The following is a 17,114-nucleotide window of genomic DNA, read 5'->3' as shown; positions in this document are numbered from 1 at the left end:
AAGGATGGAAAATCATAGGCTGTGTGCAAACCATAAGTAACCATAAGAGAGCTGGAGCAGCTATCCCAAGGTATTAGTTTTCTATTGCTGTGTAACAAAGGACCACAAATTTAGCAGCTTGAAACAATAACCATTTATTAGTTTACCGTTCTGCAGGTCATAAGACCAGGCAGGTTCTCTGCCTAGGGCCTCAAAAAGCAAAAACCAAGGTGTTGGGCAGTCTGGCTTCTTATCTGGAAGCCCTAGGGAATAATCTGTTTCTAAACAAACAAACAAACAAAGCATCTGCTCCCAAGTTCAAAGACTCTGCTTCCAAGTTCAGGTTGTTGGCAGAAATTCCGTTCCTGGCAGCCATAAAACTGAGGCCCCCATTTCCTTGACACATGGTCCCTACTATCTTTAAGCAAGCAATAGAGCTTTAAATCCTTCGTGTGCATTGAATCTTTGTCAACCTAATTTAGCACCAGCCAGAAAAAAAAAACTGTAGTTAAAGGGTTCACCTGATTAGGTCAGGCCCACCTAGACAATCTTTGTATAAGATTAACTGACTTGGGGCTTTTTTTTAAAAAAAAAAATTTATGTTTTAAGTAAGCTTTATGCCCAATGCGGGGCTTTAACTCACTATCCCAAGATCAAGAGTCACATGCTCTACCGACTGAGCCAGCCAGGCACCCCTGACTTAGGGCTTTAATTACATCTAGAAAATTGATCACTTCATAGCAGTATCCAGATTAGTATCTGAATGAATAAGAAGGGAACAGAAATCTTGTGGAGCCATCTTTAGAATTCTGTCTACCACAACTAACATCAGATAAAATAGACTTTAACACAAACAGTGTTACTAGAGAAAAAATGACATTTTATAGTGATAAAGAGTCAATTCATCAGGAAGACATAACAATTATAATACACACCTAACAAAGAAGCCCCAATATAAATGATTCAAAAACTGAAAGAACTGAAGGGAGAATAGTCTCTAATATCTTACTCTCAATAGAACAAGCAGCAACGTCCACAATAACCAAAATATGGAAAGAACCCAGATGTCCATCGACAGATAAATGGATAAGGAAGACGTGATACACACATACACACACACACACACACACACACACACACACACACACACACACACAATGGAATATTACTCAGCCATCAAAAATGAAATTTTACCATTTGCAATGATGTGGATGGAACTAGAGGGTATTTTGCTAAGCAGAAATAAGTCAGTCAGAGAAAGACAAGTATCATATGATTCCACTCATATGTGGAATTAAAGAAATGAAACAGGATCATAGGGGAAGGGAGGGGAAAATAAAATAAGATGAAATCAGAGAGGGAGACAAAGCATAAGAAACTCTTAACTACAGGAAATGAACTGAGGGTTGCTGGAGGGGAGGTAGGTGGAGGGAGGGGGTAACTGGGTGATGGGCATTAAGGAGGGCACTTGATGGAATGAGCCCTGGGTATTATATGCAACTGATGAATCACTAAACTCTACATCTGAAACTAATAATACACTATATGTTAACTAACTGAATTTAAATAAAATTTAAAAACAATTAATAGAACAATTAGAGAAAAAAATCAGCAAGGATAAAGAAGACCTGAACAACACTGTCATAAAATTTACTCTAAATGATATCCATGGGACATTCCACCCAACAACAACAGAATACACATTTTTTTTCCAGTGTACATGGAACATCCAATATTGTTTATGTTTATGGCCTATCATAGGTCATAAAACAAGCTATAATTTAAAAAGATTGAAATTTTTAAAAATAATTGAAATCATACAATATATGTATCTGACCACAATGGCATTAGAAATTAATAATAGAAGGAAATTTAGGAAATCCAGAAATATTTGCAAATTGAACAATATATTTCTAATAACCATAGGTAAAAGAAGAAATCATAAGGGTAATTAGAAATCTGAACTGAAAGAAAACCAAATCACAATGTGTTAAAATGTATGAGGTAGAGCTAAAACAGTGCTTGGAGGGAAAATTATAGCTTGAAATTATAGGAGAAAAGAAGAAAGATCTCAAATCAATAAACTAAGTTTTTGCCGACAATGAATCATGGAACACTACATCAAAAACTAATGATGTAATGTATGGTGATTAACATAACAATAAAATAAAATTTTAAAAAAGAATCTAGAGAAAATATAGCAAACTGAGCCCAAGGCAAACATAAGATGGAAATAATAGAAGAAGAATAATAGAAATTGCAAAATATCAACTTCGTGCAAACGTAGGTAGTACAGAAGAAATAGAAAAGGAAAAATACATGAGACATAAAATAGCAAAATGGCAGTTATAAATACATTTATATTATAATCAATAATTATATTAAATGTAAATGATATAAACACTACAATAAAAATAGATGATCAGACTAGATTTAAAAATGGGATGAGGGGGCGCCTGGGCGGCTCAGTCAGTTAAGCGTCCAACTCTTGATTTCGGCTCAGGTCATTATCTCAGGGTGGTGGGATTGAGCCCTGTGTCGGGCTTCTCACTCAGCAGCGAGTCTGCTGGAGTTTCTCTCTCCCTCTTCTTCTGCCCCTCCCCCCCCTCTCTGTTTGTCTAAAATAAATAAAGAAATCATATTAAGAAAACTTTGGGGTGCTGATAATAGAGGTTTTCAGTAGTAGGGCTCAAGTTGTTCCAAACAAGCATAGACATTTTATTATGGAAGTAAGAAGAAGGAGGGACACAAGTAAAGTTATTGAATCCTTGTAGGCCAGCCCATAACTAGGTTTCTTATTTATATGGCCTTAGCTAAGAAAGTGGATTTGAAACTTCGGAGGTCTCTAATGATATGTTGGTGGAGTTGTAAAGTGTGTTAGAAATATGCTCATATTAAGGTGGCAGGCCTGGCAATTGCTTTGTTGGAAGGTATGAACTGGTAAGTCTATGTAAAGATTAGTGGTATTTGTGTGTAATTAAAGGGAAGGAGTGGTTGTGGTGGTCATGGTCAGAGATGCAAGGTGGGAGATTGTGGTGGATAGTGGGAGGAGAGTAGTAGAAGGCACTTGGGAGTGAATGGTCCTCTCCCCAGGAGGTCGAGGGGTTGACTGATAAGAGGCAGGTGTCTCCTGGGGAAAGCAATAATCTCCATTACTTTTTAGAATGACACAGATAGTAGTAACTGCTACCAGATTTCCCTTTAGGCATGGGAGTATAGGAGTGTACATTTTAGCAAAGAGCAGGGAGTATAGCAGGATCATGAGCTCTGCAGACAGTGAGTTCAGGAACATAATAGGATCCCTAATATCAAAGGAAGAAAAACAAAAATGTCCTGGGTCCATTTTGTGCCTTAGGAGAGGCAGTTCATGTGCACTGTTTGTTTGGAGGTCTTGGCGCCTAGGGCGAAGTTGTCTCCAGCACAGGGAGTGAAGTCATCTCTAGTGGTGAGGTCTTGGATTGAGGCAAAGTTGTCTGAAGTGATGTCATCTCCAGCAGTAAGTTACTGGACCAGGGCAATGTCATCTAGGGACTTGGGATATCCTTTTTAAGGGGATACCCATTCAGGTTGATGTGGGTCTTAACATTTGCCATGTTTGGTTGAAACAATGGCTTACTTGGAGAGTTGGGCCTCCAGATTATAAACCAATGAAAGTATCCAGACCTGTGGTAAAAGACTACAATCACCAGCATGGCGTGCAGCTACACTTAACAGGCTTTTTATTTGGGGTGGAAGTTTAGGTTCAAATGGGTCATATATCATATGAGCAGCTGCCCTGCCTATGGGACAATCTATGGTTAACAGGTCCTGGGAGAATATGCACCCTGGATCTGGCCTCCAGCCCCTATGAGATGGAGCAAGATCCAAAATTTATAAAGATGGGTTAAGGCCTGGGGTAAGATAGAGACTCATGGAGACTGAAATTTGAAAAGGAATTGTTTGAGAAGACCATTATGTCTCTTAGTTAAACAGGCTATTTGGGACCTACTAGAGACATAGAAGTTCTATTGTGCATCTTTTCTAAGAGCCAGGAATTGTATATTTTAGGAAATGAAATGTGTACCTTGGTTATTATTATTGTTTCTAACTTCAAAGGTAATGAGTGTCCTGGCAAGGCCTTATATTTAGAGGACATGAGTCCTTTTATATTTTGGGTGTCTATGAGGCAAGAGATTCCCAGAGTTCTTTAACCTGAAAGAGACCATTTTTAAGGCAATGCCCATCAGTTTACAATAAATGTAAAGATAGTACCATTCCTTGGCTGGGGCATCCAGTGTTAAGATGACTGCCTGAAGTTTGGCTAAGTGTGTTGTTTTTTGGGTCCCACCCTTTATAAGGGATATCCTGGCTAAAGGATAGGAAGCAGCAACATTTCACTTAGCTCCATCACATACGACAGTCAGCAGTGCCATTGGGCTGGTCTGTGCTCTCTATTGTTGTACACTCAGTTAATCCCAGGGAGTTTCCGAGGTATCCAAGGGTCTGGGGGAGGGGTGACTTCTTCTAGCACCTTGGCATCTGGCAAGGGACTGAGGACAGGGAAAGCCACCCCCTCCTGCAAGTAGAATATGTCAGAGGGCCCAGGTGTGGTTGCATCCTGTTTTAAGAAGGCCTCTGTGGCTGTGCCAAGTTTGTGGGATGCTGTTTCCATGACTCAAAGTATACTGGGCAGCAGAGTATGTAAGATCACACGCTCAGGTCTACGAAAGCCTCTATTTTTAGGGAGGCCTGGTAGGTAGCCAGTCATTTTTTTTGTTTTAATTGTGTATAGTATAAGATTAGAGGGGGCAGTTTCTTGCACCTGAAGCCTTTGGTCAACTTATGGCCATCAGAAGCAGCCCACACTCCAGCAGGTACAAGAAGACATTGCCAAAGTGTCTTTGGTGAAGGAGCTTGGCGGGGGGGGGGGGGGAGTGACTAACAAGAGTGCCTGTTGATTTTAATTTGGGAATAAAATTTGTAAATGAGGAATATGTTGTCATCAGAACCCAAGATGGACTAAAAGATGTTGGACTAGTATGTCCTTAATGAGTGTGTTTAATGAATCTCCTTGGAGGAGGGTTATCAATGTAATGTCATACCTGTGCTCCTATAGGAAGGTGGATGTAGTTAAGATCTTGTCTGTAGGGCGCCTGGGTGGCTCAGTTGGTTAAGCGACGGCCTTCGGCTCAGGTCATGGTCCTGGAATCCCAGGATCACATCAGGCTTCCTGCTCAGCAGGGAGTCTGCTTCTCCCTCTGACACTCCTCCCTCTCATGCTCTCTCTCTATCATTCTCTCTCTGTCAAATAAATAAAAATCTTTAAAAAAAAAAGATCTTGTCTGTAAAGATTGTGTGTGATAGCGCATCTGTTGAGGTGTGGGTAGCCTGAAGGTGTATTGTGTCCCTTCAGAGGTAAAAGCAAACTGCAGCTGAGAGGCTGTTGAAATCAATACTGAGCAGAAAATGGTAGCCAAATCTATAAGAGCAAAATATTTGCCAGTTGTTCACTGAACAGAATCAGTAATTTTAATAATATTGGATGTCTGGTGTGGGAGCCTTGATGGATGGGACCACAGCATAAAGACAGTAGTGATCTACCATGAGGAATACCCACCCACACAAAACTTTTTTATTTTCTTTAGATTTAAGAACAGGCAAAATTGGGCTGTCAAAGAAGAGGCAGTGAAGATAATCACCCCTTTATTAATTAGGTTTTATATAGTGAGCTTTAATCCTTGATCCCCCTGTTTTAACTTATATTGGGACAGGTTAACTATTTTAACTGGGGGTCTATGGGGTTCCATTTCATTGAGCCAATTTGTAAGTCTCAAAGACCTACTTTAATTTTAATTTACTATTTATTGTATCAGACCATGTATGTCCAAATGGAATATTTTAAGTCAATGCATATTACAATTTTGGAAACTTAGGCAAGGCTATGAGCATCTCGGCGTCTGGCAAACCAATTTTTTTCTTCACTTTATATTTAGTTACCTTCTTAAGATTATACGGGACACAATGCTTAAGTTCAGTGGGATTCCCAAATACAACTATAATTTGAGCCCCATCTTGATTAAGTCCATAAAGGTCTTATCAATTGATGTATTTCAGCAAAAGTTAAAGTTAATTTAGAACAAAGGTTGTAGAGGCACAATAGCCAATCTGCAGTCCTTTTATCATTTAGTTATATAAATTCCTTAGTATGTAAATTTTAGACTTCAAACTGGATCAAATTTGGGGCTTTGTTTTAATTTAGTTATATACATATTACATATATGGATATATATACAATTCATCTATTACATATTTATATTAAAATCTCACATAGGTATACATAATTTCTTTTTTTAATTTAATTTTATTATGTTATGTTAGTCACCATACATTAGTTTTTGATGTGGTGATCCATGATTCATTGTTTTCATATAACACCCAGTGCTCTATGCAGTACATGGTCTCCTTAATACCCATCACTGGGCTAACCCATCCCCCCACCCCCTCCCCTCTAAAACCCTTAGTTTGTTTCTCAGAGTCCACAGTCTCTCATGGTTGGTCTCCCCCTCCGATTCCTCCCCTTCATTCTTCCCTTCCTTCTCCTAATATCCTCCATGTTCTTTCTTATGTTCCACAAATAAGAGAAACCATATGAAAATTTACATCAACATGGATGGGACTGGAGGAGATTATGCTAAGTGAAGTAAGTCAAGCGGAGAAAGTCAATTATCATATGGTTTCACTTATTTGTGGAACATAAGGTATACATAATTTCTTAATTACATTTTATTTTCTTCCCCTGTATCTAGAAGTTTGTTTTAAAATCATTAAGTAACCTAGGGCTGGGGCGCCTGGGTGGCTCAGTTGGTTAAACATCTGACTCTTGAATTCGGCTCAGGTCATGATCTCAGAGTTGTGAGATCAAGTCCCACATTGGCTCCACGCTGGGTGTGAAGTCTGCTTGAGATTCTCTCTCTCCCTCTCCCTCTGCCCCTCCCCTACCTTTCTCTCAAATAAAGAAATAAATCTTTAAAAAATATAATAAAATCAATAAGGGTGCCTGGGTGGCTCAGTCTGTTAAGCATCCGCCGTGTGCTCAGGTCATGATCCTGGGGTCCTGGGATCAAGTCCTGCGTCGGGCTCCCTGCTCAGGGGGGAGTCTGCTTCTCCCTCTCCCTCTGCCCCTCCTCCCCACTTGTGCCCTCTCTCAAATAAATAAAAATTTTGAAAAAATAAAATCAATAAGTAATCTAGGGATAGTATTATGTTTGTTAGACCTGCATTTGCTCAGTACATAAGGTTTAAAATTCCCCCTTCTTTCCCCTTGGGCTTGTATCTGCCTAAAACTGCAGTCTTTTTTTCTCCTCTGTTTTAGGCTTGTAGCCACCTGAAGCCACAGTATTTAGTTTTTGTCTCCAGCTGATAAGAGGGAAAGAAGGGAGAGAGAAGGAACTTCATGCCTCTAAGCAACCTCTCACTGGGACCATCCCTGTCCCCATTTAAGCTTTTTTTTTTCTTTCAAAATGGCCTGTATTTCTAGGTAGCTAAACTCCCTCCCCTTTTTTTCTTTTGGAACCTAAGTGTGTCAAACCAGGGAAATCCGATTTGGACCAGTGGACAAGCTGTCCAAGGTAAGTTGATAACTAGTGAATTGGCAACTACTATCCAAGACTTTAGCACCTGAGACTAAATGAGGAGCGCCATGGAAGCGCATGCCTCTGAGGTCCTCCTTGATTTAGCTGGAAGATCATGGCAGTATTCAGCAGATGTATCATGAACCAGTGGCATCCAGAGTGCCAGCATGCCAACAGCCAGCCACACCTTCCCTGGTAGCACTCACTGTTTGGTAAAGTCAGTAATCCAAGAGCAGTCTAGAAGCAAGCCCCCTCCACTGAACCCTGAGTCACCTAGCTCACTGTGCCGATTGTTCTATGCCCAGGTCTTAATTCATAAAGGTGACTGTGTGATAAGAGGGATAGGTTTAGGCCACTGACTTAATTGGGATTTCTGTGGGAAAGGCAAGACAGGCAGTGTAAACAGTTTAAGATTGGCTAGTTTGAATAATTTTGGCAGTCTCTAAGCTACAGGAATGTTCTCTAGTTGCCTGGTACCTGGCCATGTGATGATTAAGGCAAAGGAATATTGCCTCTTGTTTCTAGAGGAACTGTAAGTAACATTAAAATGTTCTTTCAATGGCATCGATCTCTCCGTGTTGCCACTCAGTAAACTTTATAAATTAAGACCCGAGCACAGAACAACTTCACACCCATTAGGATGGCTAGTATTGAAAGAAAGAAAAGAACGAAAGGAAAGGAAAGGAAAGGAAAGGGAAGGAAAGGGAAGGAAAGGAAAGGAAAGGAAAGGAAAGGAAAGGAAAGGAAAGGAAAGGAAAGGAAAGAAGGAAGGAAGGAAGGAAAGAAAGCAAGCAAGCAAGCAAGCAAGCAAGCGAGCAAACAAAGAGTATTAGCAAGGATGTGGAGAAATTGGAATGCTTGTACATTGTTGCTGAGAATGTAAACTGGTGCAGCCACCGTAGAAAATGATACGATTCCTCAAAAAATTAAAAATTAAAGATAGAATTACCGTATAATCCAGCAATTCCACTTCTGTATATATGCCAAAAAGAACTGAAAGCAGGGACTCCAACAGATATTTGTACACCGATGTTCACAGCAGCATTATTCACAGTAGTCAAAAGGTGGTACAGTGGTCTGAATGTATCCCCCCAAATCCGTATGTTGTAATCCAAATTCCCAAATGTGATGGGCCCCACCCACATTGGTAGGTGGAGTCTTTGGGAGATGATTAATTTATGAGGGTGGAGCTCTCATGAATGGGATCAGTGTTTTTATAAAAGAGATCCCACAGTGCTCCTTAGCCCTTTCCACCCTGTAAGAAAACAGAGAAAAGGCACTGGCTATGAACCAGGAAGAGGGCTTTTATCTGACCATACTGGCATCTTGATCTTGGATTTCTAGCCTCTAGAAATGTGAGAAATAAATCTTTGCTGTTTATAGGCTACCTAGTCTGTGGTATTTTGTCACAGTAGCCCAAATGGACGAAGATAGGTGGCAGCAACCCAAGTGTCCAATGACAGACGAATGGATAAACAAAATATAGTGTATATATATATATATAATGGAATATTATCCAGTCTTACAAAGAAGGAAATTCTGACACATGCTACAATAGGGATAAACCTTGAAGACATTATGCTAAGTGGAAACAAGCCAGTCACAAAAGGACAAATATATGATTCCCTTTATATGAGGTACCTAGAGTAGTCAAAGTTATAGAGACAGCAACTACAATAGTGGTTGTCAGGGGCTGGGAGGAGGAAAAGCAGGGAGTTATTGCTTAATGGGTACAGAGTTTCAGTTTAGGAAGATGATACAGTTCTGGAGGTAGATGGTGGTAATGACTGTGCAACAATGTAAATGTACATTATGCCATTAAAAGTATACTTAAAAATGGCTAAAATGGTAAATTTTATGTTATGTATATTTTACCACAATTAAAAGCAAATTCTCAGCAAAGTCAGAATAGAAGGTAAATTTCTCAAACTGAAAATGGACATGAGAAAAGTCTACAGCTCACATCATAACATCATCATAGTATCAATGGTGGAAGAGTGAACACTCTCCCACTTTGATTGGAAACAAGTCAAAGATGCCCATTCTTGCCACTTGAATTAAGCACTGAATTGGAGATTACTATGCCAGTGCAATCAGGAAAGGAAAAGAAATAAAAAGCATCCAGATTAGGAAGGAAGAAGTAAAACTGGCTTTTTTGAGAGATGACAATCACCAATATAAACTCGGACAAAATCCCCAAGAAAAGCGCTATTAGACTAATAAGGGAGTTTAGCAAGAATGTGAGATAAAAGATAAATATAAAAATAAATTGTATTTCTATATGCTAGCAATGAAAAAACTGAAAATGAAATGAAGATAATTCTATTCACAATAGCATCAAAGAAAATAAAATACTTAAAAATAAATTTAACAAAAAAGCACAAAACATACACAAAAAACTATAAGAACATTGCTGAGGGAAATTAAAGATCTATATAAATGGAGAGAAATTCCATGTCATGAACTGACTCAGTATTGTTAAGATGACAATTCTCAACAAATTGATCTATAAATTAAATGAAATCCCTATAAAAATTCCAGCAGGCTTTTTTTTTCTTTTGCAGAAATTAATAAGCTGAAAAAAAAAAAGAAATTATCCAGCTGATCCTAAAATGTATATGGAAATGCAAAGGATCCAGAATAACAAACATGACTTTGAAAGAGAGTCAATGGGAGAATTTTGCCTCCATATTTTGAAACTTACTATAAAGTCAGTTATCAAGACTGTGATACTAACATGAAGATAGAAATATAGATCAATGGAACAGAATGGAGAGTCCAAAATGAACCCTTATATTATGGTCAATGATTTCTGACAGGGTACCAAGGCAATTCAATGTAGGAATGACAGTCCTTTCAATAAATGCTGCTAGGACAACTGGATATCCATAGGCAAAAAGATACATTTAGACCTTTATCTCATACCACACACAATAAATGAACTTGAGGGGCACCTGGGTGACTCAGTCGGTTGATCATCTGACTCTCGATTTCAGCTCAGGTCATGATCTCAGGGTTGTGGGATTGAGCCCCACGTCGGGCTCTGTGCTCAGCACAGAGTCTGCTTGTCCCTCTCCCTCTGCTCTTCCCCCCACTCTCTCTCTCTAATAAATAAATAAAATCTTTTAAAAAATGAACTCGAAATGGATCAAAGCTAAAGTAAAAGCTAAAACTATAAAACGTCTAGAAGCAAACACAGAAAAAAGTCTTTGTGACTTTGGGGTTTATTTCCTTGTGGCCATATGACTGAGGGCCATACCAATTTGACCTATCAACCAACTAAATCAAACTGACTTTTTTAAAGATTTTATTTATTTACTTGACAGAGAGAGACAGAGAGAGAGGAAACACAAGCAGGGGGAGTGGGAGAGGGAGAAGCAGGCTTCCGATGCAGGGCTCGATCCCACAAGCCCGGGATCATGACCCAAGCTGAAGGCAGACCCTTAATGACTGAGCCACCCAGGTGCCCCTCAGATTGACATTTATACAACACTCCAGCCAACAATAGCAGAATACACATATATTTTAAATGCACAAAGAACATTTACTTGTACATACCATATTTGGAGCCATAAAACAAATCTCAATGTATTGTAAAGGATTTATATTATAAAATGTTCTCTAATCACAATTAAACTAGAAAGCAATAACAGAAAGAATATTTAGAAACCAAATAGCACATTGCTAAATAACCCAGGAAATGAAAGAAGAAATCAAATGGAAAATTATAAAAATTTTTTAACTGAGAGAAAATTTTTAAACAGTATATGAAAATTTGTGAGATGCTAAGGAGGCAGCACTTGAAGGGGATTTATAGCAATAAATGTCTATATGAGGAAAGAAGAAAGATTTCCAATCAATGAACTCCTATCTCCAGCCCCTCTCCCCTCCCTAGAGGTAAGGGCAGGGGCCTGAGAGTTTCAACCCATTAATCATGGTTGGTTCCCTGGCAACTAGCCCCCACACTTAGGATACTTAGGGGCTTTCCAGAAGTCACCTCATTAATAAAAAACTCAGGTGTGATGAAAAGGGCTCCTTAAGAATGATGAAAAACACTCCTATCACTCAGAAAATTCCAAGGGTGTTGGGAGCTTTTTTCCAGGATCCAGGGACAAAGACCAAATATATTTCCTATTATATCACGGGGGAGATGGCTAAAGAGGGTACATGGATTGTTCTTGGGGTGATGAAACTTCTAAAATTTACTGTGGTGGTGGTAGCACAACTGTGTGAATATACTGAGAACCACTGAATTGTACACTTAAAAAACAAAAAAAGAAGAAACTACTGACATACACAATAATCTGAATGGATCTCCAGTGAGAAAATCTAATCCCAAGAAGTTGCATCCTGTATGATTCTATTTATATAACATTCTTTTTTTTTAAGATTTTATTTATTTGACAGAGAGAGACACAGAGAGAGAGGAAACACATGCAGGGGGGAGTGGGAGAGGGAGAAGCAGGCCTCCCACCAAGCAGGGAGCCCAATGTGGGGCTCGATCCCAGGACCCTGGGATCATGACCTGAGCCAAAGGCAGACGTTTAACCAACCGACTGAGCCACCCAGGCGCCCTATATAATGTTCTTGAAATGACAGAATTATAGAAATGGAGATATTAGCAGTTGCCAGGGGTTAAGGAGGCAGTGGTGGGAGGGAAGTGGGTGCACTGTAAAAGGGCAACATGACTGATCCTTGCTCTGATGGAATTTTTCTGCGTCTTGACTATATCTCAATATCAATATCCTGGTTGTAATATTGTACTAGAGTTTTGCAAGATGTTACCATTAGGGTAAACTAGGTATAAGATACACAGCATCTCTGTATTTTTTTCTTACAACTTGTATGTGAATCTACAATTATCTCAAAATAAAATGTTTAACTAAAATGGCACCATGGATGTAAAAGCACTTAGTCTGTTCAGGCCGCTATAACAAAACACCACAGATTGGATGGCTTATAAACGACAGAAATATATTTCTCACAGTTCTAGAGGCTGGTAGTCCAAGATGAAGATGCCAGCCTGGCTGGGTGAGAGCCCTCTTCCTGATTCATAGCCTTCCTGCTGTGTCCTCACACTGCAGAAAGGGCACAGGAACTCTCTGAGGGCTCTTACAAAGTTGCTAATCTCATTCATGAAAGCTCTACCCTCAAGACCTATTTACCTCCAAAATGACCCACCTCTTAATACCATCACCTCAGGGATTAGAATTTCAACATATGAATTCACACCATAGCAAGTACCCTGCAAACTCTAAAATTATATACAGGCAGACTTTGTTTTTATTGTGCTTCACTTTATTGCACTTGGCAGATATCATGTTTTTCACAAATTGAAAGTTTCAGGCATCCCTGTGTTGAGCAAGTCTATCGGCGCCATTTTTCCAATAGCATTTGCTCACTTGGTATCTCTGTGTCACATTTGGGAAATTCATGGCAATAGTTTCCATCTCAAGAAACCATCAATATGGTTTCTTGAGATGGAAACTATTCCTGGTGAAGATGCTGTGAAGATTGTTGATGTGACAACAAATGATTTAGAATATTATATCAACTTAGTTGATAAAGCAGGGGCAGGGTTTGAGAGGACTGACTCCAATTTTGAAAGTTCTGCTGTGGGTAAAATGCTATCAAACAGCATCACATGCTACAGAGAAATCATTTGTGAAAGAAAGAGTCAATCGATGCAGCAAACCTCATTGTCTTATTTTGAGAAATGGGCACAGCCTCCCCAACCTTCAGCAACCACCACCCTGATCAGTCAGCAGTCATCAACAACAAGGCAATACCCTCCACCAGCAAAAAGATTATGACTCACTGAGGCTCAGATGATGGTTAGCATGTATTAGCACCAAGTGTTTTTTAACTAAGGTATTTACATTTTTAGACATAATGCTATTTGTACATGTAACAGACTACAGTATAGTGTAAACATAACTTTTATATGCACTGAGGAACCAAAACATTCATTTGACTCACTTTATTACAATATTCACCTTATTGCAGTGGGTCAGGATCCAAACCTGCGATATCTCTGCATGTACAAATAGTTATTACTATGCATCTTTTATGAGAATGAATAGCGTGGAACTATTACGGCTTTATTCAATCATTAATTCAAAAAAACACTTATTGAGTCCCTTATTATTGTTCAAGGACTATGTCAGATGCTGCAGGGCATATAACATCATGAATTTAGGGTAAAATCACAATTGTTGCCATGTTGCAAGTTTTGACTGAGCCTGGGTCATTTTTGTGAAATATAAGTCAGTTAATATGTAAACATACTTGTAGAGAGAAAACATTATTTTATTTACTGATAATCACTAACAGCCATATTTGAGATCAAAGGCTCTTAACTAATTATCTTTCACAACTCCCATAGCCTACTACATACTTGATATCTCCACTTAGGTACCTTGCATTCAAACCTCAAAAGTATTAAACTGAACTTGTGGTCTCACTCTCCAAATTTGTTCCCTCCATCATTAGTCTTCTACATCTTAATAGTCTACTGTACTTGTTCATGCCAGTAATGTAAGCATAATCTTTCTCTTTCCCTTACCCCCCACATTCCTCTGGTGGGTCCATCAATGGCTCCATCACCTATTGCAAACCGTCACGATCTCCTGCTGTACTACACAATAGTAGCTTCCCGACTGGTCTCCCGGCTTCCACTTGGGTCCCCTCCCACCCCAGCCAATGCATTCTCTGCACAATAGCCAAAGTGTTTTTAGTAAAATTTACATTATGTCACTCTCCTACATAACCCCTGCATAACAAATAAATTGTGGCCCATTTTACATAGAGTAAAATCCAAATTCTACCATGGCCCTACAAGACCTGAATCCTGCCCATCTCTCCATCCCTCTCTGTTATATTTACCTTCTTGTTCACTACCATTCAGCTACAGTGGCCTTTCTGTTACTAAAATATAGCAAGCTCTTCCCAGCCCAGAGGGCCTGAGTATACATTGTTTCATGGCCCAGAACACTCCACCCTGTTCTCCACAGTGCTGGTTCCTTCCCTTCCTTTAGGTCTCAGCTGAAACGCTGCATTGCTGTTTCATAATTCTACATAAGAGGGAAATGGGGCAGCAATTTGGTTAGAGCTGGAGAAGGGGAGTACCTAGGGAACTTGCCTCAAAGCTGCATTTGCATAGCAAACACACTGTCTTTACTTAGATTAAGTATAGATCAATAAAAAATGTCAATGTTTTCTTAAAATGCTTTTATTCATACTTTCTGTAAGATTAAGAGAACATCATCTGTCCATAAAAATATAATTTGGAGTGCCTTGGGGGAAGCAGCAAGCAATTCCAAAGAGGTTGGAGAGGTAGACAAAGACTAAAGAGATTTTTTTAATTTTATCTTGAAGGTGATGAGGTGAAGGTGATTTGCATCTTTTCAGTAGGGGTGTGACATGATCAGACTTACAGGATTGAATGAGGAAAGACTAAAGACTGAAAAGTCAGTACAAAGTAATTATTATAGCTAACATTTATTGAGCATTTAATGTGTGACAGGTATTATTCTAAGGGCTTTCCATTTATTCGAGTGTTTTATGTATATTACTTCATTTAGTCCTCACAACTACCCAATGTACTATCATACCCATTTTAAAGGTGAGGAAACAAAGGCATGGAGAAGTGATTTACTCAAGAATTACAAAGCTAGTAAGTGGCAGAGAAAAGATTCAAACCCAGAGAGTCCAGTTCACAACTCATGCTCTTCAATATGTTATAATGCTCCCCTTCACTATAACAGTTTTCAGCAGTATCACACGCTTGAAATTGCAAGAGTCTGGTGGATGATGTTGGGAACGTAGGGAGATATTCGAGAGAGATTTGGGAAGTCAAACTAACTATGAAGATCAGGGGCTCCTAGGTGGCTCAGTCGGTTAAACAGCTGACTCTTGGACTCTGGATTTCAGCTCAGGTCATGATCTCAGGGTCGTGAGATCGAGCCCCAGGTCCAGCTCCACACTTAGCAGGGAGTCAGCTTGAGATTCTCTTTCCCTCTCCCGATACCCCTCCCCCTGCTTGTGTGCTCTGAAATAAGTAAACAAATCTTTAAAAAAAACACAATGAGAAGCAACTGTGAAGTATAAGGTAGAAAGGAATCAAGGATGACTTTCAGACTTTTGACTTGACCAACTAGTAGTTGATGGTGCCAGTCATAGAGATGGAAAGTATGGAACTCTGGTGGAAAAGACAGAAGTTATTAGACACTTCACGTTTGATGTGCCTGTGGGACAAAAAGGACTGCCAGGAAGCCATCAGAGATACTAGTCTGGAACTCAAGAAAAAATCTGAGCTAGACATAGATTTTGGAGTTCTCATACAAGTGTTAAAAGCTTACGAAGAGCATGTGGAGGGGCATCTGGTTGGTTCAGTTGGTGGAGACTGTGACTCTTGATCTCGGGGTGATGAGTTCAAGCCCCACGTTGCATGTAGAGATTACTAAAAAAAATTAAAAACTTAAAAAAAAGAAGAGCACGTGGAATAGACAAGCAGGCTGAGAACAGAGCCTGGGGAACATCATTATTTAGGGAGTAAGTACAGAAAAAGTATCCAGCAGTGAAGAAGTCGGCCATGAAGCTAAGATGCCAGGAGAGAGTGGCGTCATGCAAGCCCAGGATGGTGTTTGACAAAATTATCTGTAATCCCTCTAGAGAGTCAGTTCTATGAAGCCATGGAACAAGTCTGTTTTGTGCACCAGTGTTCCCCCCGGCACATAGTAAATGGTCAAAAACATTTCCTGAATATGAATAAGAAAACAAACCAACAGTATCAAATACCACGCAAAGTTCTGGGAAGACAAGGACTGAGTGAGAAGTGTCTGTTTTATTTAGCAACCTAGGGTGTCACTGAGGATCTTGTTCAGAGCAGTTTCAGTGGAATAGTGGGGCAAAAGCAAAATGGAAGTGGCTTAAAATAGATGGCAAGAACGTTTTCGTATGTTACTTTTCGGCTTTTTAATTAAAAAAAAAAGTCTTAACAGTTTATGGGAGGTGAGGATGTTGGAGCCACCAACACAGCCCATTCTTGGAAGAACCTCTGTTACCTAGGGTAGGAGGAACCTGGAGCTGCAATTACAAGGGGCACAAGACGAAAGGGGATTTTTCCTTCGGAGGGGAGGAAACTTGCTTCGTTCACCGCCGAATCTCGGGGGCCTAGCACAATGCTGGCCACTTCACTGGCGTTCGAGAAAGCCTCGAGCTGGCCGGTGCCGGACTCGCAGGACTCTGTGGAACACGGACGGGCGGGGGAGCCTTTCCTTTCAGATCAGGCAGCGACAACCAAGGCTCGGCCGGTCCCCGACAGCGCAGCGCCCTCGCCCTAAGCTCACCCACCTTGGGCCACGAGGAAACCACGAGCCGGGAGCGCGAACCAGAGATGACCGGGAGGTTGGGGGAGCAAAGCTCCGCCCGCTGACAGGCTTTAAACTCCAGCGTCCGAGTCTCCCGCAGGCCCCTCCCGAAGGGTCTCCAGTTTCTTGCACGCCTTGGGGCGGGGCGGAAGTG

General features: G+C 40.1%; 1 protein-coding gene across 3 annotated transcripts in view; it reads right to left on the bottom strand.

Moving 5' to 3' along the window:
• Positions 1-17,104, bottom strand: part of ZDHHC9 (zDHHC palmitoyltransferase 9) — a 76,018-nt gene extending 58,914 nt beyond the window's left edge. For 2 of the 3 annotated variants that reach the window (XM_073879160.1, XM_073879161.1), the window contains exon 1: positions 16,944-17,104. The gene's annotated coding sequence lies outside the window, so the exon portion shown is untranslated. Of the gene's footprint in view, positions 1-5,060; positions 5,256-16,943 lie in introns of all 3 variants that reach the window. The other variant, XM_073879159.1, reaches the window with a different exon arrangement.
• Positions 17,105-17,114: the final 10 nt, after the last annotated feature.

Source organism: Callorhinus ursinus, unplaced genomic scaffold (assembly GCF_003265705.2).
Source record: "Callorhinus ursinus isolate GAN/ISIS: 27379988/994484 unplaced genomic scaffold, GSC_fseal_2.0 scaffold33, whole genome shotgun sequence".
NCBI classification, from domain to species: Eukaryota; Metazoa; Chordata; class Mammalia; order Carnivora; family Otariidae; genus Callorhinus; species Callorhinus ursinus.
The sequence above is the reverse complement of the archived record's forward strand: the minus strand, read 5'-3'. Positions and strand labels throughout refer to the sequence as shown.